At 37.6% G+C, this 17,731-nt stretch overlaps 11 non-coding genes and 59 pseudogenes across 11 annotated transcripts; all 70 read right to left on the reverse strand.

The window, feature by feature from the left end:
* The window catches only part of LOC148451410 (5S ribosomal RNA), a 119-nt pseudogene extending 25 nt beyond the window's left edge, over positions 1 to 94 (reverse strand).
* Positions 95 to 210: 116 nt separating this feature from the next.
* Positions 211 to 329, reverse strand: LOC148451411 (5S ribosomal RNA; annotated as a pseudogene).
* Positions 330 to 444: 115 nt separating this feature from the next.
* Positions 445 to 563, reverse strand: LOC148451412 (5S ribosomal RNA). Its single transcript, XR_015874946.1, has one exon. It is a non-coding gene; the product is annotated as a 5S ribosomal RNA (ribosomal RNA).
* A 115-nt stretch (positions 564 to 678) lies between these two features.
* Positions 679 to 797, reverse strand: LOC148451413 (5S ribosomal RNA). The gene has a single exon (XR_015874976.1). It is a non-coding gene; the product is annotated as a 5S ribosomal RNA (ribosomal RNA).
* A 116-nt stretch (positions 798 to 913) lies between these two features.
* LOC148451414 (5S ribosomal RNA) lies at positions 914 to 1,032 on the reverse strand (annotated as a pseudogene).
* Positions 1,033 to 1,148: 116 nt separating this feature from the next.
* On the reverse strand, positions 1,149 to 1,267 carry LOC148451415 (5S ribosomal RNA; annotated as a pseudogene).
* A 116-nt stretch (positions 1,268 to 1,383) lies between these two features.
* On the reverse strand, positions 1,384 to 1,502 carry LOC148451416 (5S ribosomal RNA; annotated as a pseudogene).
* A 116-nt stretch (positions 1,503 to 1,618) lies between these two features.
* LOC148451417 (5S ribosomal RNA) lies at positions 1,619 to 1,737 on the reverse strand (annotated as a pseudogene).
* Positions 1,738 to 2,087: 350 nt separating this feature from the next.
* On the reverse strand, positions 2,088 to 2,206 carry LOC148451418 (5S ribosomal RNA; annotated as a pseudogene).
* A 116-nt stretch (positions 2,207 to 2,322) lies between these two features.
* LOC148451419 (5S ribosomal RNA) lies at positions 2,323 to 2,441 on the reverse strand (annotated as a pseudogene).
* Positions 2,442 to 2,556: 115 nt separating this feature from the next.
* LOC148451420 (5S ribosomal RNA) lies at positions 2,557 to 2,675 on the reverse strand. Its single transcript, XR_015875166.1, has one exon. It is a non-coding gene; the product is annotated as a 5S ribosomal RNA (ribosomal RNA).
* Positions 2,676 to 2,791: 116 nt separating this feature from the next.
* LOC148451421 (5S ribosomal RNA) lies at positions 2,792 to 2,910 on the reverse strand (annotated as a pseudogene).
* Positions 2,911 to 3,025: 115 nt separating this feature from the next.
* On the reverse strand, positions 3,026 to 3,144 carry LOC148451422 (5S ribosomal RNA). The gene has a single exon (XR_015874977.1). It is a non-coding gene; the product is annotated as a 5S ribosomal RNA (ribosomal RNA).
* Positions 3,145 to 3,260: 116 nt separating this feature from the next.
* Positions 3,261 to 3,379, reverse strand: LOC148451423 (5S ribosomal RNA). The gene has a single exon (XR_015875177.1). It is a non-coding gene; the product is annotated as a 5S ribosomal RNA (ribosomal RNA).
* Positions 3,380 to 3,725: 346 nt separating this feature from the next.
* On the reverse strand, positions 3,726 to 3,844 carry LOC148451424 (5S ribosomal RNA; annotated as a pseudogene).
* Positions 3,845 to 3,960: 116 nt separating this feature from the next.
* Positions 3,961 to 4,079, reverse strand: LOC148451425 (5S ribosomal RNA; annotated as a pseudogene).
* A 116-nt stretch (positions 4,080 to 4,195) lies between these two features.
* Positions 4,196 to 4,314, reverse strand: LOC148451426 (5S ribosomal RNA). The gene has a single exon (XR_015875074.1). It is a non-coding gene; the product is annotated as a 5S ribosomal RNA (ribosomal RNA).
* A 116-nt stretch (positions 4,315 to 4,430) lies between these two features.
* Positions 4,431 to 4,549, reverse strand: LOC148451427 (5S ribosomal RNA; annotated as a pseudogene).
* Positions 4,550 to 4,664: 115 nt separating this feature from the next.
* Positions 4,665 to 4,783, reverse strand: LOC148451428 (5S ribosomal RNA; annotated as a pseudogene).
* Positions 4,784 to 4,899: 116 nt separating this feature from the next.
* Positions 4,900 to 5,018, reverse strand: LOC148451429 (5S ribosomal RNA; annotated as a pseudogene).
* Positions 5,019 to 5,369: 351 nt separating this feature from the next.
* On the reverse strand, positions 5,370 to 5,488 carry LOC148451430 (5S ribosomal RNA; annotated as a pseudogene).
* Positions 5,489 to 5,604: 116 nt separating this feature from the next.
* LOC148451431 (5S ribosomal RNA) lies at positions 5,605 to 5,723 on the reverse strand (annotated as a pseudogene).
* Positions 5,724 to 5,838: 115 nt separating this feature from the next.
* On the reverse strand, positions 5,839 to 5,957 carry LOC148451432 (5S ribosomal RNA; annotated as a pseudogene).
* Positions 5,958 to 6,073: 116 nt separating this feature from the next.
* On the reverse strand, positions 6,074 to 6,192 carry LOC148451433 (5S ribosomal RNA). Its single transcript, XR_015875178.1, has one exon. It is a non-coding gene; the product is annotated as a 5S ribosomal RNA (ribosomal RNA).
* Positions 6,193 to 6,308: 116 nt separating this feature from the next.
* LOC148451434 (5S ribosomal RNA) lies at positions 6,309 to 6,427 on the reverse strand. Its single transcript, XR_015874978.1, has one exon. It is a non-coding gene; the product is annotated as a 5S ribosomal RNA (ribosomal RNA).
* Positions 6,428 to 6,542: 115 nt separating this feature from the next.
* LOC148451435 (5S ribosomal RNA) lies at positions 6,543 to 6,661 on the reverse strand (annotated as a pseudogene).
* Positions 6,662 to 6,777: 116 nt separating this feature from the next.
* Positions 6,778 to 6,896, reverse strand: LOC148451436 (5S ribosomal RNA; annotated as a pseudogene).
* Positions 6,897 to 7,007: 111 nt separating this feature from the next.
* On the reverse strand, positions 7,008 to 7,126 carry LOC148451437 (5S ribosomal RNA; annotated as a pseudogene).
* A 116-nt stretch (positions 7,127 to 7,242) lies between these two features.
* On the reverse strand, positions 7,243 to 7,361 carry LOC148451438 (5S ribosomal RNA; annotated as a pseudogene).
* A 115-nt stretch (positions 7,362 to 7,476) lies between these two features.
* LOC148451439 (5S ribosomal RNA) lies at positions 7,477 to 7,595 on the reverse strand (annotated as a pseudogene).
* Positions 7,596 to 7,711: 116 nt separating this feature from the next.
* LOC148451440 (5S ribosomal RNA) lies at positions 7,712 to 7,830 on the reverse strand. The gene has a single exon (XR_015874979.1). It is a non-coding gene; the product is annotated as a 5S ribosomal RNA (ribosomal RNA).
* Positions 7,831 to 7,946: 116 nt separating this feature from the next.
* On the reverse strand, positions 7,947 to 8,065 carry LOC148451441 (5S ribosomal RNA; annotated as a pseudogene).
* Positions 8,066 to 8,180: 115 nt separating this feature from the next.
* LOC148451442 (5S ribosomal RNA) lies at positions 8,181 to 8,299 on the reverse strand. Its single transcript, XR_015874980.1, has one exon. It is a non-coding gene; the product is annotated as a 5S ribosomal RNA (ribosomal RNA).
* Positions 8,300 to 8,415: 116 nt separating this feature from the next.
* Positions 8,416 to 8,534, reverse strand: LOC148451443 (5S ribosomal RNA; annotated as a pseudogene).
* Positions 8,535 to 8,650: 116 nt separating this feature from the next.
* Positions 8,651 to 8,769, reverse strand: LOC148451444 (5S ribosomal RNA; annotated as a pseudogene).
* A 116-nt stretch (positions 8,770 to 8,885) lies between these two features.
* Positions 8,886 to 9,004, reverse strand: LOC148451445 (5S ribosomal RNA; annotated as a pseudogene).
* A 116-nt stretch (positions 9,005 to 9,120) lies between these two features.
* Positions 9,121 to 9,239, reverse strand: LOC148451446 (5S ribosomal RNA; annotated as a pseudogene).
* A 116-nt stretch (positions 9,240 to 9,355) lies between these two features.
* LOC148451447 (5S ribosomal RNA) lies at positions 9,356 to 9,474 on the reverse strand (annotated as a pseudogene).
* Positions 9,475 to 9,590: 116 nt separating this feature from the next.
* Positions 9,591 to 9,709, reverse strand: LOC148451448 (5S ribosomal RNA; annotated as a pseudogene).
* Positions 9,710 to 10,296: 587 nt separating this feature from the next.
* LOC148451449 (5S ribosomal RNA) lies at positions 10,297 to 10,415 on the reverse strand (annotated as a pseudogene).
* A 116-nt stretch (positions 10,416 to 10,531) lies between these two features.
* Positions 10,532 to 10,650, reverse strand: LOC148451450 (5S ribosomal RNA; annotated as a pseudogene).
* Positions 10,651 to 10,765: 115 nt separating this feature from the next.
* LOC148451451 (5S ribosomal RNA) lies at positions 10,766 to 10,884 on the reverse strand (annotated as a pseudogene).
* Positions 10,885 to 11,000: 116 nt separating this feature from the next.
* On the reverse strand, positions 11,001 to 11,119 carry LOC148451452 (5S ribosomal RNA; annotated as a pseudogene).
* A 116-nt stretch (positions 11,120 to 11,235) lies between these two features.
* Positions 11,236 to 11,354, reverse strand: LOC148451453 (5S ribosomal RNA; annotated as a pseudogene).
* A 115-nt stretch (positions 11,355 to 11,469) lies between these two features.
* On the reverse strand, positions 11,470 to 11,588 carry LOC148451454 (5S ribosomal RNA; annotated as a pseudogene).
* Positions 11,589 to 11,704: 116 nt separating this feature from the next.
* On the reverse strand, positions 11,705 to 11,823 carry LOC148451455 (5S ribosomal RNA; annotated as a pseudogene).
* Positions 11,824 to 11,934: 111 nt separating this feature from the next.
* Positions 11,935 to 12,053, reverse strand: LOC148451456 (5S ribosomal RNA; annotated as a pseudogene).
* A 115-nt stretch (positions 12,054 to 12,168) lies between these two features.
* Positions 12,169 to 12,287, reverse strand: LOC148451457 (5S ribosomal RNA; annotated as a pseudogene).
* A 352-nt stretch (positions 12,288 to 12,639) lies between these two features.
* LOC148451458 (5S ribosomal RNA) lies at positions 12,640 to 12,758 on the reverse strand (annotated as a pseudogene).
* A 116-nt stretch (positions 12,759 to 12,874) lies between these two features.
* On the reverse strand, positions 12,875 to 12,993 carry LOC148451459 (5S ribosomal RNA; annotated as a pseudogene).
* Positions 12,994 to 13,108: 115 nt separating this feature from the next.
* On the reverse strand, positions 13,109 to 13,227 carry LOC148451460 (5S ribosomal RNA; annotated as a pseudogene).
* Positions 13,228 to 13,343: 116 nt separating this feature from the next.
* Positions 13,344 to 13,462, reverse strand: LOC148451461 (5S ribosomal RNA; annotated as a pseudogene).
* Positions 13,463 to 13,578: 116 nt separating this feature from the next.
* Positions 13,579 to 13,697, reverse strand: LOC148451462 (5S ribosomal RNA; annotated as a pseudogene).
* A 115-nt stretch (positions 13,698 to 13,812) lies between these two features.
* LOC148451463 (5S ribosomal RNA) lies at positions 13,813 to 13,931 on the reverse strand (annotated as a pseudogene).
* A 116-nt stretch (positions 13,932 to 14,047) lies between these two features.
* LOC148451464 (5S ribosomal RNA) lies at positions 14,048 to 14,166 on the reverse strand (annotated as a pseudogene).
* A 111-nt stretch (positions 14,167 to 14,277) lies between these two features.
* On the reverse strand, positions 14,278 to 14,396 carry LOC148451465 (5S ribosomal RNA; annotated as a pseudogene).
* Positions 14,397 to 14,511: 115 nt separating this feature from the next.
* LOC148451466 (5S ribosomal RNA) lies at positions 14,512 to 14,630 on the reverse strand (annotated as a pseudogene).
* A 116-nt stretch (positions 14,631 to 14,746) lies between these two features.
* LOC148451467 (5S ribosomal RNA) lies at positions 14,747 to 14,865 on the reverse strand (annotated as a pseudogene).
* Positions 14,866 to 14,980: 115 nt separating this feature from the next.
* On the reverse strand, positions 14,981 to 15,099 carry LOC148451468 (5S ribosomal RNA; annotated as a pseudogene).
* A 116-nt stretch (positions 15,100 to 15,215) lies between these two features.
* LOC148451469 (5S ribosomal RNA) lies at positions 15,216 to 15,334 on the reverse strand (annotated as a pseudogene).
* Positions 15,335 to 15,449: 115 nt separating this feature from the next.
* On the reverse strand, positions 15,450 to 15,568 carry LOC148451470 (5S ribosomal RNA; annotated as a pseudogene).
* A 116-nt stretch (positions 15,569 to 15,684) lies between these two features.
* LOC148451471 (5S ribosomal RNA) lies at positions 15,685 to 15,803 on the reverse strand (annotated as a pseudogene).
* A 115-nt stretch (positions 15,804 to 15,918) lies between these two features.
* Positions 15,919 to 16,037, reverse strand: LOC148451472 (5S ribosomal RNA). The gene has a single exon (XR_015875136.1). It is a non-coding gene; the product is annotated as a 5S ribosomal RNA (ribosomal RNA).
* Positions 16,038 to 16,153: 116 nt separating this feature from the next.
* On the reverse strand, positions 16,154 to 16,272 carry LOC148451473 (5S ribosomal RNA; annotated as a pseudogene).
* A 116-nt stretch (positions 16,273 to 16,388) lies between these two features.
* LOC148451474 (5S ribosomal RNA) lies at positions 16,389 to 16,507 on the reverse strand (annotated as a pseudogene).
* A 116-nt stretch (positions 16,508 to 16,623) lies between these two features.
* Positions 16,624 to 16,742, reverse strand: LOC148451475 (5S ribosomal RNA; annotated as a pseudogene).
* Positions 16,743 to 16,858: 116 nt separating this feature from the next.
* On the reverse strand, positions 16,859 to 16,977 carry LOC148451476 (5S ribosomal RNA; annotated as a pseudogene).
* A 116-nt stretch (positions 16,978 to 17,093) lies between these two features.
* Positions 17,094 to 17,212, reverse strand: LOC148451477 (5S ribosomal RNA; annotated as a pseudogene).
* A 116-nt stretch (positions 17,213 to 17,328) lies between these two features.
* Positions 17,329 to 17,447, reverse strand: LOC148451478 (5S ribosomal RNA; annotated as a pseudogene).
* A 116-nt stretch (positions 17,448 to 17,563) lies between these two features.
* Positions 17,564 to 17,682, reverse strand: LOC148451479 (5S ribosomal RNA; annotated as a pseudogene).
* Between the last annotated feature and the right edge of the window lie 49 nt (positions 17,683 to 17,731).

Consider the following 17,731-nt stretch of genomic DNA (forward strand, 5'->3'; position numbering starts at 1 on the left):
GTGGTCTCCCATCCAAGTACTAACCAGGACCAACACTGCATAGCTTCCAAGATCAGACGAGATTGGGCATGTCCAGTGTGGTTTGGCTGTAGGTGCTCAAAAACATTAACTTTAGACCTCTATTACTTCTTAACTCAAGTAAATTCATTGATAAGTTGAAAAAATTAAATTTAAAATGTAATAGAAAAGAATGTTATGGCAGTATAAAATTACCTACAGCATCTGGTAATCACTGGTGGTCTCCCATCCAAGTACTAACCAGGCCCAACACTGCATAGCTTCCAAGATCAGACGAGATTGGGCATGCCCAGTGTGGTTTGGCTGTAGGTGCTCAAAAACATTAACTTTAGACCTCTTTTACTTCTTAACTCAAGTAAATTCAATGATAAGTTGAAAAATGAAATGTAAAATGTAATAGAAAAGAATGTTATGGCTGCATAAAATGACCTACAGCACCTGGTATTCCCAGGTGGTCTCCCATCCAAGTACTAACCAGGCCCAACACTGCATAGCTTCCAAGTTCAGACGAGATTGGGCATGTCCAGTGTGGTTTGGCTGTAGGTGCTAAAAAACATAAACTTTAGACCTCTTTTACTTCTTAACTCAAGTAAATTCAATGATAAGTTGAAAAATGAAATGTAAAATGTAATAGAAAAGAATGTTATGGCAGTATAAAATTACCTACAGCACCTGGTATTCCCAGGTGGTCTCCCATCCAAGTACTAACCAGGCCCAACACTGCATAGCTTCCAAGATCAGACGAGATTGGGCATGTCCAGTGTGGTTTGGCTGTAGGTGCTCAAAAACATTAACTTTAGACCTCTTTTACTTCTTAACTCAATTAACTTCATTGATAAGTTGAAAAAATGAAATGTAAAATGTAATAGAAAAGAATGTTTTGGTTGTCTAAAATTACCTACAGCACCTGGTATTCCCAGGTGGTCTCCCATCCAAGTACAAACGAGGCCTAACACTGCATAGCTTCCAAGATCAGACAAGATTGGGCATGTCCAGTGTGGTTTGGCTGTAGGTGCTCAAAAGCATTAAATTTAGACCTCTATTACTTCTTAACTCAAGTAAATTCATTGATAAGTTGAAAAAATTAAATGTAAAATGTAATAGAAAAGAATGTTATGGTAGTATAAAATTACCTACAGCTCCTGGTATTCCCAGGTGGTCTCCCATCCAAGTACTAACCAGGCCCAACACTGCATAGCTTCCAAGATCAGACGAGATTGGGGATGTCCACTGTGGTTTGGCTGTAGGTGCTCAAAAGCGTTAAATTTAGACCGCTTTTACTTCTTAACACAAGTAAATTCATTGATAAGTTGAAAAAATTAAATGTAAAATGTAATAGAAAAGAATGTTATGGCAGTATAAAATTACCTACAGCACCTGGGATTCCTAGGTAGTCTCCCATCCAAGTACTAACCAGGCCCAACACTGCTTAGCTTCCCAGATCAGACGAGATTGGGCATGTCCAGTGTGGTTTGGCTGTAGGTGCTCAAAAACATTAACTTTAGACCTCTATTACTTCTTAACTCAAGTAAATTCATTGATAAGTTGAAAAAATGAAATGTAAAATGTAATAGAAAAGAATGTTATGGCAGTATAAAATTACCTACAGCACCTTAGATTCCTAGGTGGTCTCCTATCCAAGTACTAACCAGGTCCAACACTGCATAGCTTCCAAGATCAGACGAGATTGGGCATGTCCAGTGTGGTTTGGCTGTAGGTGCTCAAAAACATTAACTTTAGACCTCTTTTACTTCTTAACTCAAGTAAATTCAATGATAAGTTGAAAAATTAAATGTAAAATGTTCTAGAAAAGAATGTTATGGCAGTATAAAATTACCTACAGCACCTGGTATTCCCAGGTGGTCTCCCATCCAAGTATTGACCATTCCCAACACTGCATAGCTTCCAAGATCAAACGACATTGGCCATGTCCAGTGTGGTTTGGCTATAGGTGCTAAAAAGTATTAACTTTAGACCTCTTTTACTTCTTAACTCAAGTAAATTCATTGCTAAGTTGAAAAAATGTATTGTAAAATGTAATAGAAAAGAATGTTATGGCTATATAAAATTACCTATAGCACCTGGTATTCCCAGGTGGTCTCCCATCCAAGTACTAACCAGGACCAACACTGCATAGCTTCCAAGATCAGACGAGATTGGGCATGTCCAGTGTGGTTTGGCTGTAGGTGCTCAAAAACATTAACTTTAGACCTCTATTACTTCTTAACTCAAGTAAATTCATTGATAAGTTGAAAAAATTAAATTTAAAATGTAATAGAAAAGAATGTTATGGCAGTATAAAATTACCTACAGCATCTGGTAATCACTGGTGGTCTCCCATCCAAGTACTAACCAGGCCCAACACTGCATAGCTTCCAAGATCAGACGAGATTGGGCATGCCCAGTGTGGTTTGGCTGTAGGTGCTCAAAAACATTAACTTTAGACCTCTTTTACTTCTTAACTCAAGTAAATTCAATGATAAGTTGAAAAATGAAATGTAAAATGTAATAGAAAAGAATGTTATGGCTGCATAAAATGACCTACAGCACCTGGTATTCCCAGGTGGTCTCCCATCCAAGTACTAACCAGGCCCAACACTGCATAGCTTCCAAGATCAGACGAGATTGGGCATGTCCAGTGTGGTTTGGCTGTAGGTGCTCAAAAACATTAACTTTAGACCTCTATTACTTCTTAACTCAAGTAAATTCATTGATAAGTTGAAAAAATTAAATTTAAAATGTAATAGAAAAGAATGTTATGGCAGTATAAAATTACCTACAGCACGTGGTAATCCCTGGTGGTCTCCCATTCAAGTACTAACCACGCCCAACACTGCATAGCTTCCAAGTTCAGACGAGATTGGGCATGTCCAGTGTGGTTTGGCTGTAGGTGCTCAAAAACATTAACTTTAGACCTCTTTTACTTCTTAACTCAAGTAAATTCAATGATAAGTTGAAAAATGAAATGTAAAATGTAATAGAAAAGAATGTTATGGCAGTATAAAATTACCTACAGCACCTGGTATTCCCAGGTGGTCTCCCATCCAAGTACTAACCAGGCCCAACACTGCATAGCTTCCAAGATCAGACGAGATTGGGCATGTCCAGTGTGGTTTGGCTGTAGGTGCTCAAAACCATTAACTTTAGACCTCTTTTACTTCTTAACTCAAGTAAATTCATTGATAAGTTGAAAAAATTAAATGTAAAATGTAATAGAAAAGAATGTTATGGCAGTATAAAATTACCTACAGCACCTGGTATTCCCAGGTGGTCTCCCATCCAAGTACTAACCAGGCCCAACACTGCATAGTTTCCAAGATCAGACGAGATTGGGCATGTCCAGTGTGGTTTGGCTGTAGGTGCCCAAAAGTATTAAATTTATACCGCTATTACTTCTTAACTCAAGTAAATTCATTGATAAGTTGAAAAAATGTAATGTAAAATGTAATAGAAAAGAATGTTATGGCTATATAAAATTACCTAAAGCACTAGGGATTCCTAGGTGGTCTCCCATCCAAGTACCATCCAGGCCCAACACTGCATCGCTTCCTTTATCAGACGAGATTGGGCATGTCCAGTGTGGTTTGGCTGTAGGTGCTCAAAGACATTAACTTTAGACCTCTTTTACTTCTTTACTCAAGTAAATTCATTGATAAGTTGAAAAGATGAAATGTAAAATGTAATAGACTGTTATTGCAGTATAAAATTACCTACAGCACCTGGGATTCCTTGGTGGTCTCCCATCCAAGTACTAACCAGGCCCAACACTGCATAGCTTCCAAGATCACACGAGATTGGGCATGTCCACTGTGGTTTGGCTGTAGGTGCTCAAAAACATTAACTTTAGACCTCTTTTACTTCTTTACTCAAGTAAATTCATTGATAAGTTGAAAAAATTAAATGTAAAATGTAATAGAAAAGAATGTTATGGCAGTATAAAATTACCTACAGAACCTGGGATTCCTAGGTAGTCTCCCATCCAAGTACAAACCAGTCCCAACACTGCATATCTTCCAAGATCAGACGAGATTGGGCATGTCCAGTGTGGTTTGGCTGTAGGTGCTCAAAACCATTAACTTTAGACCTCTTTTACTTCTTAACTCAAGTAAATTCATTGATAAGTTGAAAAAATTAAATGTAAAATGTAATAGAAAAGAATGTTATGGCAGTATAAAATTAACTACAGCACCTGGTATTCCCAGGTGGTCTCCCATCCAAGTACTAACCAGGCCCAACACTGCATAGTTTCCAAGATCAGACGAGATTGGGTATGTCCAGTGTGGTTTGGCTGTAGGTGCCCAAAAGCATTAAATTTATACCGCTATTACTTCTTAACTCAAGTAAATTTATTGATAAGTTGAAAAAATGAAATGTAAAATGTAATAGAAAAGAATGTTATGGCAGTATAAAATTACCTACAGCTCCTGGTATTCCCAGGTGGTCTCCCATCCAAGTACTAACCAGGCCCAACACTGTATAGCTTCCAAGATCAGACGAGATTGGGCATGTCCAGTGTGGTTTGGCTGTAGGTGCGCAAAAACATTAACTTTAGACCTCTTTTACTTCTTAACTCAAGTAAAGCCAATGATAAGTTGTAAATTTAAATGTAAAATATAATAGAAAAGAATGTTATGGCAGTATAAAATTACCTACAGCTCCTGGTATTCCCAGGTGGTCTCCCATCCAAGTACTAACCAGGCCCAACACTGCATAGCTTCCAAGATCAGACAAGATTGGGCATGTCCAGTGTGGTGGGGCTGTAGGTGCGCAAAAGCATTAACTTTAGACCTCTATTACTTCTTAACTCAAGTAAATTCATTGATAAGTTGAAAAAATTAAATGTAAAATGTAATAGAAAAGAATGTTATGGCAGTATAAAATTACCTACAGCACCTGGTATTCCCAGGTGGTCTCCCATCCAAGTACTAACCAGGCCCAACACTGCATAGCTTCCAAGATCAGATGAGATTGGGCATGTCCTGTGTGGTTTGGCTGTAGGTGCTCAAAAACATTAACTTTAGACCTCTTTTACTTCTTAACTCAAGTAAATTCATTGATAAGTTGAAAAAATTAAATGTAAAATGTTCTAGAAAAGAATGTTATGGCAGTATAAAATTACCTACAGCACCTGGTATTCCCAGGTGGTCTCCCATCCAAGTATTGACCATTCCCAACACTGCATAGCTTCCAAGATCAAACGACATTGGCCATGTCCAGTGTGGTTTGGCTATAGGTGCTGAAAAATATTAACTTTAGACCTCTTTTACTTCTTAACTCAAGTAAATTCATTGCTAAGTTGAAAAAATGTAATGTAAAATGTAATAGAAAAGAATGTTATGGCTATATAAAATTACCTATAGCACCTGGTATTCCCAGGTGGTCTCCCATCCAAGTACTAACCAGGCCCAACACTGCATAGCTTCCAAGATCAGACGAGATTGGGCATGTCCAGTGTGGTTTGGCTGTAGGTGCTCAAAAACATTAACTTTAGACCTCTATTACTTCTTAACTCAAGTAAATTCATTGATAAGTTGAAAAAATTAAATTTAAAATGTAATAGAAAAGAATGTTATGGCAGTATAAAATTACCTACAGCATCTGGTAATCACTGGTGGTCTCCCATCCAAGTACTAACCAGGCCCAACACTGCATAGCTTCCAAGATCAGACGAGATTGGGCATGTCCAGTGTGGTTTGGCTGTAGGTGCTCAAAAACATTAACTTTAGACCTCTTTTACTTCTTAACTCAAGTAAATTCAATGATAAGTTGAAAAATGAAATGTAAAATGTAATAGAAAAGAATGTTATGGCAGTATAAAATTACCTACAGCATCTGGTAATCCCAGGTGGTCTCCCATCCAAGTACTAACCAGGCCCAACACTGCATAGCTTCCAAGATCAGACGAGATTGGGCATGTCCAGTGTGGTTTGGCTGTAGTTGCTCAAAATTATTAACTTTAGACCTCTTTTACTTCTTAACTCAAGTAAATTCATTGATAAGTTGAAAAAATTAAATGTAAAATGTAATAGAAAAGAATGTTATGGCAGTATAAAATTACCTACAGCACCTGGTATTCCCAGGTGGTCTCCCATCCAAGTACTAACCAGGCCCAACACTGCATAGTTTCCAAGATCAGACGAGATTGGGCATGTCCAGTGTGGTTTGGCTGTAGGTGCCCAAAAGCATTAAATTTATACCGCTATTACTTCTTAACTCAAGTAAATTCATTGATAAGTTGAAAAAATTAAATGTAAAATGTAATAGAAAAGAATGTTATGGCAGTATAAAATTACCTACAGCACCTGGTATTCCCAGGTGGTCTCCCATCCAAGTACTAACCAGGCCCAACACTGCATAGCTTCCAAGATCAGACGAGATTGGGCATGTCCAGTGTGGTTTGGCTGTAGGTGCTCAAAAACATTAACTTTAGACCTCTTTTACTTCTTAACTCAAGTAAATTCAATGATAAGTTGTAAAATTAAAAGTAAAATATAATAGAAAAGAATGTTATGGCAGCATAAAATTACCTACAGCTTCTGGTATTCCCAGGTGGTCTCCCATCCAAGTACTAACCAGGCCCAACACTGCATAGCTTCCAAGATCAGACGAGATTGGGCATGTCCACTGTGGTTTGGCTGTAGGTGTACAAAAGCATTAACTTTAGACCTCTATTACTTCGTAACTCAAGTAAATTCATTGATAAGTTGAAAAAATTAAATGTAAAATGTAATAGAAAAGAATGTTATGGCTATATAAAATTACCTACAGCACCAGGGATTCCTAGGTGGTCTCCCATCCAAGTACTATCCAGGCCCAACACTGCATAGCTTCCAATATCAGACGAGATTGGGCATGTCCAGTGTGGTTTGGCTGTAGGTGCTCAAAGACATTAACTTTAGACCTCTTTTACTTCTTTACTCAAGTAAATTCATTGATAAGTTGAAAAAATTAAATGTAAAATGTAATAGACTGTTATGGCAGTATAAAATTACCTACAGCACCTGGGATTCCTAGGTGGTCTCCCATCCAAGTACTAACCAGGCCCAACACTGCATAGCTTCCAAGATCAGACGAGATTGGGCATGTCCACTGTGGTTTGGCTGTAGGTGCTCAAAAACATTAACTTTAGACCTCTTTTACTTCTTTACTCAAGTAAATTCATTGATAAGTTGAAAAAATTAAATGTAAAATGTAATAGAAAAGAATGTTATGGCAGTATAAAATTACCTACAGAACCTGGGATTCCTAGGTAGTCTCCCATCCAAGTACAAACCAGTCTCAACACTGCATAGCTTCCAAGATCAGACGAGATTGGGCATGTCCAGTGTGGTTTGGCTGTAGGTGCTAAAAGCCTTAACTTTAGACCTCTTTTACTTCTTAACTCAAGTAAATTCATTGATAAGTTGAAAAAATTATATGTAAAATGTAATAGAAAAGACTGTTATGGCAGTATAAAATTACCTACAGCACCTGGGATTCCTAGGTGGTCTCCTATCCAAGTACTAACCAGGTCCAACACTGCATAGCTTCCAAAATCAGACGAGATTGGGCATGTCCAGTGTGGTTTGGCTGTAGGTGCTCAAAAACATTAACTTTAGACGTCTTTTACTTCTTAACTCAAGTAAATTCATTGATAAGTTGAAAAAATTAAATGTAAAATGTAATAGAAAAGAATGTTATGGCTGCATAAAATTACCTACAGCACCTGGTATTCCCAGGTGGTCTCCCATCCAAGTACTAACCAGGCCCAACACTGCATAGCTTCCAAGATCAGACGAGATTGGGCATGTCCAGTGTGGTTTGGCTGTAGGTGCTCAAAAACATTAACTTTAGACCTCTATTACTTCTTAACTCAAGTAAATTCATTGATAAGTTGAAAAAATTAAATTTAAAATGTAATAGAAAAGAATGTTATTACACTATAAAATTACCTACAGCACCTGGTAATCCCAGGTGGTCTCCCATCCAAGTACTAACCAGGCCCAACACTGCATAGCTTCCAAGTTCAGACGAGATTGGGCATGTCCAGTGTGGTTTTGCTGTAGGTGCTAAAAAACATAAACTTTAGACCTCTTTTACTTCTTAACTCAAGTAAATTCAATGATAAGTTGAAAAATGAAATGTAAAATGTAATAGAAAAGAATGTTATGGCAGTATAAAATTACCTACAGCACCTGGTATTCCCAGGTGGTCTCCCATCCAAGTACTAACCAGGCCCAACACTGCATAGCTTCCAAGATCAGACGAGATTGGGCATGTCCAGTGTGGTTTGGCTGTAGGTGCTCAAAAACATTAACTTTAGACCTCTTTTACTTCTTAACTCAATTAAATTCATTGATAAGTTGAAAAAATGAAATGTAAAATGTAATAGAAAAGAATGTTTTGGTTGTCTAAAATTACCTACAGCACCTGGTATTCCCAGGTGGTCTCCCATCCAAGTACAAACGAGGCCCAACACTGCATAGCTTCCAAGATCAGACAAGATTGGGCATGTCCAGTGTGGTTTGGCTGTAGGTGCTCAAAAGCATTAAATTTAGACCTCTATTACTTCTTAACTCAAGTAAATTCATTGATAAGTTGAAAAAATTAAATGTAAAATGTAATAGAAAAGAATGTTATGGTAGTATAAAATTACCTACAGCTCCTGGTATTCCCAGGTGGCCTCCCATCCAAGTACTAACCAGGCCCAACACTGCATAGCTTCCAAGATCAGACGAGATTGGGGATGTCCACTGTGGTTTGGCTGTAGGTGCTCAAAAGCGTTAAATTTAGACCGCTTTTACTTCTTAACACAAGTAAATTCATTGATAAGTTGAAAAAATTAAATGTAAAATGTAATAGAAAAGAATGTTATGGCAGTATAAAATTACCTACAGCACCTGGGATTCCTAGGTAGTCTCCCATTCAAGTACTAACCAGGCCCAACACTGCTTAGCTTCCCAGATCAGACGAGATTGGGCATGTCCAGTGTGGTTTGGCTGTAGGTGCTCAAAAACTTTAACTTTAGACCTCTATTACTTCTTAACTCAAGTAAATTCATTGATAAGTTGAAAAAATGAAATGTAAAATGTAATAGAAAAGAATGTTATGGCAGTATAAAATTACCTACAGCACCTTAGATTCCTAGGTGGTCTCCCATCCAAGTACTAACCAGGTCCAACACTGCATAGCTTCCAAGATCAGACGAGATTGGGCATGTCCAGTGTGGTTTGGCTGTAGGTGCTCAAAAACATTAACTTTAGACCTCTTTTACTTCTTAACTCAAGTAAATTCATTGATAAGTTGAAAAAATTAAATGTACAATGTAATAGAAAAGAATGTTATGGCTGCATAAAATTACCTACAGCACCTGGTATTCCCAGGTGGTCTCCCATCCAAGTACTAACCAGGCACAACACTGCATAGCTTCCAAGATCAGACGAGATTGGGCATGTCCAGTGTGGTTTGGCAGTAGGTGCTCAAAAACATTAACTTTAGACCTCTATTACTTCTTAACTCAAGTAAATTCATTGATAAGTTGAAAAATTTAAATGTAAAATGTAATAGAAAAGAATGTTCTGGCAGTATAAAATTACCTACAGCTCCTGGTATTCCCAGGTGGTCTCCCATCCAAGTACTAACCAGGCCCAACACTGCATACCTTCCAAGATCAGAAGAGATTGGGCATGTAAACTGTGGTTTGGCTGTAGGTGCTCAAAAGCATTAAATTTAGACCGCTTTTACTTCTTAACACAAGTAAAATCATTGATAAGTTGAAAAAATTAAATGTACAATGTAATAGAAAAGAAAGTTATGGCAGTTTAAAATTACCTACAGCACCTGGGATTCCTAGGTAGTCTCTCATCCAAGTAGTAACCAGTCCCAACACTGCATAGCTTCCAAGATCAGACGAGATTGTGCATGTCCAGTGTGGTTTGGCTGTAGGTGCTCAAAAACAATAACTTTAGACCTGTATTACTTCTTAACTCAAGTAAATTCATTGATAAGTTGAAAAAATTAAATGTAAAATGTAATAGAAAAGAATGTTATGGCAGTATAAAATTACCTACTGCACCTGGTTTTCCCAGGTGGTCTCCCATCCAAGTTCTAACCTTACCCAACACTGCATAATCTACCAAGATAAGACGAGATTGGGCATGTCCAGTGTGGTTTGGCTATAGGTGCTGAAAAATATTAACTTTAGACCTCTTTTACTTCTTAACTCAAGTAAATTCATTGCTAAGTTGAAAAAATGTAATGTAAAATGTAATAGAAAAGAATGTTATGGCTATATAAAATTACCTATAGCACCTGGTATTCCCAGGTGGTCTCCCATCCAAGTACTAACCAGGCCCAACACTGCATTGCTTCCAAGATCAGACGAGATTGGGCATGTCCAGTGTGGTTTGGCTGTAGGTGCTCAAAAACATTAACTTTAGACCTCTATTACTTCTTAACTCAAGTAAATTCATTGATAAGTTGAAAAAATTAAATTTAAAATGTAATAGAAAAGAATGTTATGGCAGTATAAAATTACCTACAGCATCTGGTAATCCCTGGTGGTCTCCCATCCAAGTACTAACCAGGCCCAACACTGCATAGCTTCCAAGTTCAGACGAGATTGGGCATGTCCAGTGTGGTTTGGCTGTAGGTGCTCAAAAACATTAACTTTAGACCTCTTTTACTTCTTAACTCAAGTAAATTCAATGATAAGTTGAAAAATGAAATGTAAAATGTAATAGAAAAGAATGTTATGGCAGTATAAAATTACCTACAGCATCTGGTATTCCCAAGTGGTCTCCCATCCAAGTACTAACCAGGCCCAACACTGCATAGCTTCCAAGATCAGACGAGATTGGGCATGTCCAGTGTGGTTTGGCTGTAGGTGCTCAAAACCATTAACTTTAGACCTCTTTTACTTCTTAACTCAAGTAAATTCATTGATAAGTTGAAAAAATTAAATGTAAAATGTAATAGAAAAGAATGTTATGGCAGTATAAAATTACCTACAGCACCTGGTATTCCCAGGTGGTCTCCCATCCAAGTACTAACCAGGCCCAACACTGCATAGTTTCCAAGATCAGACGAGATTGGGCATGTCCAGTGTGGTTTGGCTGTTGGTGCCCAAAAGCTTTCAATTTATACCGCTATTACTTCTTAACTCAAGTAAATTCATTGATAAGTTGAAAAAATTAAATGTAAAATGTAATAGAAAAGAATGTTATGGCAGTATAAAATTACCTACAGCACCTGGTATTCCCAGGTGGTCTCCCATCCAAGTACTAACCAGGCCCAACACTGCATAGCTTCCAAGATCAGACGAGCTTGGGCATGTCCAGTGTGGTTTGGCTGTAGGTGCTCCAAAACATTAACTTTAGACCTCTTTTACTTCTTAACTCAAGTAATTTCAATGATAAGTTGTAAAATTAAATGTAAAATATAATAGAAAAGAATGTTATGGCAGTATAAAATTACCTACAGCTCCTGGTATTCCCAGGTGGTCTCCCATCCAAGTACTAACCAGGCTCAACACTGCATAGCTTCCAAGATCAGACGAGATTGGGCATGTCCACTGTGGTTTGGCTGTAGGTGTGCAAAAGCATTAACTTTAGACCTCTATTACTTCGTAACTCAAGTAAATTCATTGATAAGTTGAAAAAATTAAATGTAAAATGTAATAGAAAAGAATGTTATGGCAGTATAAAATTACCTACAGCACCAGGGATTCCTAGGTGGTCTCCCATCCAAGTACTATCCAGGCCCAACACTGCATAGCTTTCAATATCAGACGAGATTTGGCATGTCCAGTGTGGTTTGGCTGTAGGTTCTCAAAGACATTAACTTTAGACCTCTTTTACTTCTTTACTCAAGTAAATTCATTGATAAGTTGAAAAAATTAAATGTAAAATGTAATAGACTGTTATGGCAGTATAAAATTATCGACAGCACCTGGGATTCCTAGGTGGTCTCCCATCCTAGTACTAACCAGGCCCAACACTGCATAGCTTCCAAGATCAGACAAGATTGGGCATGTCCACTGTGGTTTGGCTGTATGTGCTAAAAGCCTTAACTTTAGACCTCTTTTACTTCTTAACTCAAGTAAATTCATTGATAAGTTGAAAAAATTATATGTAAAATGTAATAGAAAAGAATGTTATGGCTGCATAAAATTACCTACAGCACCTGGTATTCACAGGTGGTCTCCCATCCAAGTTCTAACCAGGCCCAACACTGCATAGCTTCCAAGATCAGACGAGATTGGGCATGTCCAGTGTGGTTTGGCTGTAGGTGCTCAAAAACATTAACTTTAGACCTCTATTACTTCTTAACTCAAGTAAATTCATTGATAAGTTGAAAAAATTAAATTTAAAATGTAATAGAAAAGAATGTTATGGCACTATAAAATTACCTACAGCACCTGGTAATCCCAGGTGGTCTCCCATCCAAGTACTAACCTTACCCAACACTGCATAATCTACCAAGATAAGACGAGATTGGGCATGTCCAGTGTGCTTTGGCTATAGGTGCTTAAAAATATTAACTTTAGACCTCTTTTACTTCTTAACTCAAGTAAATTCATTGCTAAGTTGAAAAAATGTAATGTAAAATGTAATAGAAAAGAATGTTATGGCTATATAAAATTACCTATAGCACCTGGTATTCCCAGGTGGTCTCCCATCCAAGTACTAACCAGGCCCAACACTGCATAGCTTCCAAGATCAGACGAGATTGGGCATGTCCAGTGTGGTTTGGCTGTAGGTGCTCAAAAACATTAACTTTAGACCTCTATTACTTCTTAACTCAAGTAAATTCATTGATAAGTTGAAAAAATTAAATTTAAAATGTAATAGAAAAGAATGTTATGGCAGTATAAAATTACCTACAGCATCTGGTAATCCCTGGTGGTCTCCCATCCAAGTACTAACCAGTCCCAACACTGCATAGCTTCCAAGTTCAGACGAGATTGGGCATGTCCAGTGTGGTTTGGCTGTAGGTGCTCAAAAACATTAACTTTAGACCTCTTTTACTTCTTAACTCAAGTAAATTCAATGATAAGTTGAAAAATGAAATGTAAAATGTAATAGAAAAGAATGTTATGGCAGTATAAAATTACCTACAGCATCTGGTATTCCCAAGTGGTCTCCCATCCAAGTACTAACCAGGCCCAACACTGCATAGCTTCCAAGATCAGACGAGATTGGGCATGTCCAGTGTGGTTTGGCTGTAGGTGCTCAAAACCATTAACTTTAGACCTCTTTTACTTCTTAACTCAAGTAAATTCATTGATAAGTTGAAAAAATTAAATGTAAAATGTAATAGAAAAGAATGTTATGGCAGTATAAAATTACCTACAGCACCTGGTATTCCCAGGTGGTCTCCCATCCAAGTACTAACCAGGCCCAACACTGCATAGTTTCCAAGATCAGACGAGATTGGGCATGTCCAGTGTGGTTTGGCTGTTGGTGCCCAAAAGCTTTCAATTTATACCGCTATTACTTCTTAACTCAAGTAAATTCATTGATAAGTTGAAAAAATTAAATGTAAAATGTAATAGAAAAGAATGTTATGGCAGTATAAAATTACCTACAGCACCTGGTATTCCCAGGTGGTCTCCCATCCAAGTACTAACCAGGCCAAACACTGCATAGCTTCCAAGATCAGACGAGATTGGGCATGTCCAGTGTGGTTTGGCTGTAGGTGCTCAAAAACATTAACTTTAGACCTCTTTTACTTCTTAACTCAAGTAATTTCAATGATAAGTTGTAAAATTAAATGTAAAATATAATAGAAAAGAATGTTATGGCAGTATAAAATGACCTACAGCTCCTGGTATTCCCAGGTGGTCTCCCATCCAAGTACTAACCAGGCTCAACACTGCATAGCTTCCAAGATCAGACGAGATTGGGCATGTCCACTGTGGTTTGGCTGTAGGTGTGCAAAAGCATTAACTTTAGACCTCTATTACTTCGTAACTCAAGTAAATTCATTGATAAGTTGAAAAAATTAAATGTAAAATGTAATAGAAAAGAATGTTATGGCAGTATAAAATTACCTACAGCACCAGGGATTCCTAGGTGGTCTCCCATCCAAGTACTATCCAGGCCCAACACTGCATAGCTTTCAATATCAGACGAGATTTGGCATGTCCAGTGTGGTTTGGCTGTAGGTGCTCAAAGACATTAACTTTAGACCTCTTTTACTTCTTTACTCAAGTAAATTCATTGATAAGTTGAAAAAATTAAATGTAAAATGTAATAGACTGTTATGGCAGTATAAAATTATCTACAGCACCTGGGATTCCTAGGTGGTCTCCCATCCTAGTACTAACCAGGCCCAACACTGCATAGCTTCCAAGATCAGACAAGATTGGGCATGTCCACTGTGGTTTGGCTGTATGTGCTAAAAGCCTTAACTTTAGACCTCTTTTACTTCTTAACTCAAGTAAATTCATTGATAAGTTGAAAAAATTATATGTAAAATGTAAAAGAAAAGAATGTTATGGCTGCATAAAATTACCTACAGCACCTGGTATTCACAGGTGGTCTCCCATCCAAGTACTAACCAGGCCCAACACTGCATAGCTTCCAAGATCAGACGAGATTGGGCATGTCCAGTGTGGTTTGGCTGTAGGTGCTCAAAAACATTAACTTTAGACCTCTATTACTTCTTAACTCAAGTAAATTCATTGATAAGTTGAAAAAATTAAATTTAAAATGTAATAGAAAAGAATGTTATGGCACTATAAAATTACCTACAGCACCTGGTAATCCCAGGTGGTCTCCCATCCAAGTACTAACCAGGCCCAACACTGCATAGCTATCAAGTTCAGACGAGATTGGGCATGTCCAATGTGGTTTGGCTGTAGGTGCTAAAAAACATAAACTTTAGACCTCTTTTACTTCTTAACTGAAGTAAATTCAATGATAAGTTGAAAAATGAAATGTAAAATGTAATAGAAAAGAATGTTATGGCAGTATAAAATTACCTACAGCACCTGGTATTCCCAGGTGGTCTCCCATCTAAGTACTAACCAGGCCCAACACGGCATAGCTTCCAAGATCAGACGAGATTGGGCATGTCCAGTGTGGTTTGGCTGTAGGTGCTCAAAAACATTAACTTTAGACCTCTTTTACTTCTTAACTCAAGTAAATTCATTGATAAGTTGAAAAAATTAAATGTAAAATGTAATAGAAAAGAATGTTATGGCAGTATAAAATTACCTACAGAACCTGGGATTCCTAGGTAGTCTCCCACCCAAGTACAAACCAGTCACAACACTGCATAGCTTCCAAGATCAGACGAGATTGGGCATGTCCAGTGTGGTTTGGCTGTAGGTGCTAAAAGCCTTAACTTTAGACCTCTTTTACTTCTTAACTCAAGTAAATTCATTGATCAGTTGAAAAAATTATATGTAAAATGTAATAGAAAAGAATGCTATGGCTGCATAAAATTACCTACAGCACCTGGTATTCACAGGTGGTCTCCCATCCAAGTACTAACCAGGCCCAACACTGCATAGCTTCCAAGATCAGACGAGATTGGGCATGTCCAGTGTGGTTTGGCTGTAGGTGCTCAAAAACATTAACTTTAGACCTCTATTACTTCTTAACTCAAGTAAATTCATTGATAAGTTGAAAAAATTAAATTTAAAATGTAATAGAAAAGAATGTTATGGCACTATAAAATTACCTACAGCACCTGGTAATCCCAGGTGGTCTCCCATCCAAGTACTAACCAGGCCCAACACTGCATAGCTATAAAGTTCAGACGAGATTGGGCATGTCCAGTGTGGTTTGGCTGTAGGTGCTAAAAAACATAAACTTTAGACCTCTTTTACTTCTTAAATCAAGTAAATTCAATGATAAGTTGAAAAATGAAATGTAAAATGTAATAGAAAAGAATGTTATGGCAGTATAAAATTACCTACAGCACCTGGTATTCCCAGGTGGTCTCCCATCCAAGTACTAACCAGGCCCAACACTGCATAGCTTCCAAGATCAGACGAGATTGGGCATGTCCAATGTGGTTTGGCTGTAGGTGCTCAAAAACATTAACTTTAGACCTCTTTTACTTCTTAACTCAATTAAATTCATTGATAAGTTGAAAAAATGAAATGTAAAATGTAATAGAAAAGAATGTTTTGGTTGTCTAAAATTACCTACAGCACCTGGTATTCCCAGGTGGTCTCCCATCCAAGTACAAACGAGGCCCAACACTGCATAGCTTCCAAGATCAGACAAGATTGGGCATGTCCAGTGTGGTTTGGCTGTAGGTGCTCAAAAGCATTAAATTTAGACCTCTATTACTTCTTAACTCAAGTAAATTCATTGATAAGTTGAAAAAATTAAATGTAAAATGTAATAGAAAAGAATGTTATGGTAGTATAAAATTACCTACAGCTCCTGGTATTCCAAGGTGGTCTCCCATCCATGTACTAACGAGGCCCAACACTGCATAGCTTCCAAGATCAGACGAGATTGGGGATGTCCACTGTGGTTTGGCTGTAGGTGCTCAAAAGCGTTAAATTTAGACCGCTTTTACTTCTTAACACAAGTAAATTCATTGATAAGTTGAAAAAATTAAATGTAAAATGTAATAGAAAAGAATGTTATGGCAGTATAAAATTACCTACAGCACCTGGGATTCCTAAGTAGTCTCCCATCCAAGTACTAAGCAGGCCCAACACTGCTTAGCTTCCCAGATCAGCCGAGATTGGGCATGTCCAGTGTGGTTTGGCTGTAGGTGCTCAAAAACATTAACTTTAGACCTCTATTACTTCTTAACTCAAGTAAATTCATTGATAAGTTGAAAAAATGAAATATAAAATGTAATAGAAAAGAATGTTATGGCAGTATAAAATTACCTACAGCACCTGGGATTCCTAGGTGGTCTCCTATCCAAGTACTAACCAGGTCCAACACTGCATAGCTTCCAAGATCAGACGAGATTGGGCATGTCCAGTGTGGTTTGGCTGTAGGTGCTCAAAAACATTAACTTTAGACCTCTTTTTCTTCTTAACTCAAGTAAATTCATTGATAAGTTGAAAAAATTAAATGTAAAATGTAATAGAAAAGAATGTTATGGCTGCATAAAATTACCTACAGCACCTGGTATTCCCAGGTGGTCTCCCATCCAAGTACTAACCAGGCACAACACTGCATAGCTTCCAAGATCAGATGAGATTGGGCATGTCCAGTGTGGTTTGGCAGTAGGTGCTCAAAAACATTAACTTTAGACCTCTATTACTTCTTAACTCAAGTAAATTCATTGATAAGTTGAAAAATTTAAATGTAAAATGTAATAGAAAAGAATGTTCTGGCAGTATAAAATTACCTACAGCTCCTGGTATTCCCAGGTGGTCTCCCATCCAAGTACTAACCAGGCCCAACACTGCATAGCTTCCAAGATCAGAAGAGATTGTGCATGTCCACTGTGGTTTGGCTGTAGGTGCTCAAAAGCATTAAATTTAGACCGCTTTTACTTCTTAACACAAGTAAATTCATTGATAAGTTGAAAAAATTAAATGTAAAATGTAATAGAAAAGAATGTTATGGCAGTATAAAATTACCTACAGCACCTGGTATTCCCAGGTGGTCTCCCATCCAAGTACTAACCAGGCCCAACACTGCATAGTTTCCAAGATCAGACGAGATTGGGCATGTCCAGTGTGGTTTGGCTGTTGGTGCCCAAAAGCTTTCAATTTATACCGCTATTACTTCTTAACTCAAGTAAA

Source organism: Taudactylus pleione, unplaced genomic scaffold (genome assembly GCF_031769625.1).
Source record: "Taudactylus pleione unplaced genomic scaffold, aTauple2 ptg001184l, whole genome shotgun sequence".
NCBI classification, from domain to species: domain Eukaryota; kingdom Metazoa; phylum Chordata; class Amphibia; order Anura; family Myobatrachidae; genus Taudactylus; species Taudactylus pleione.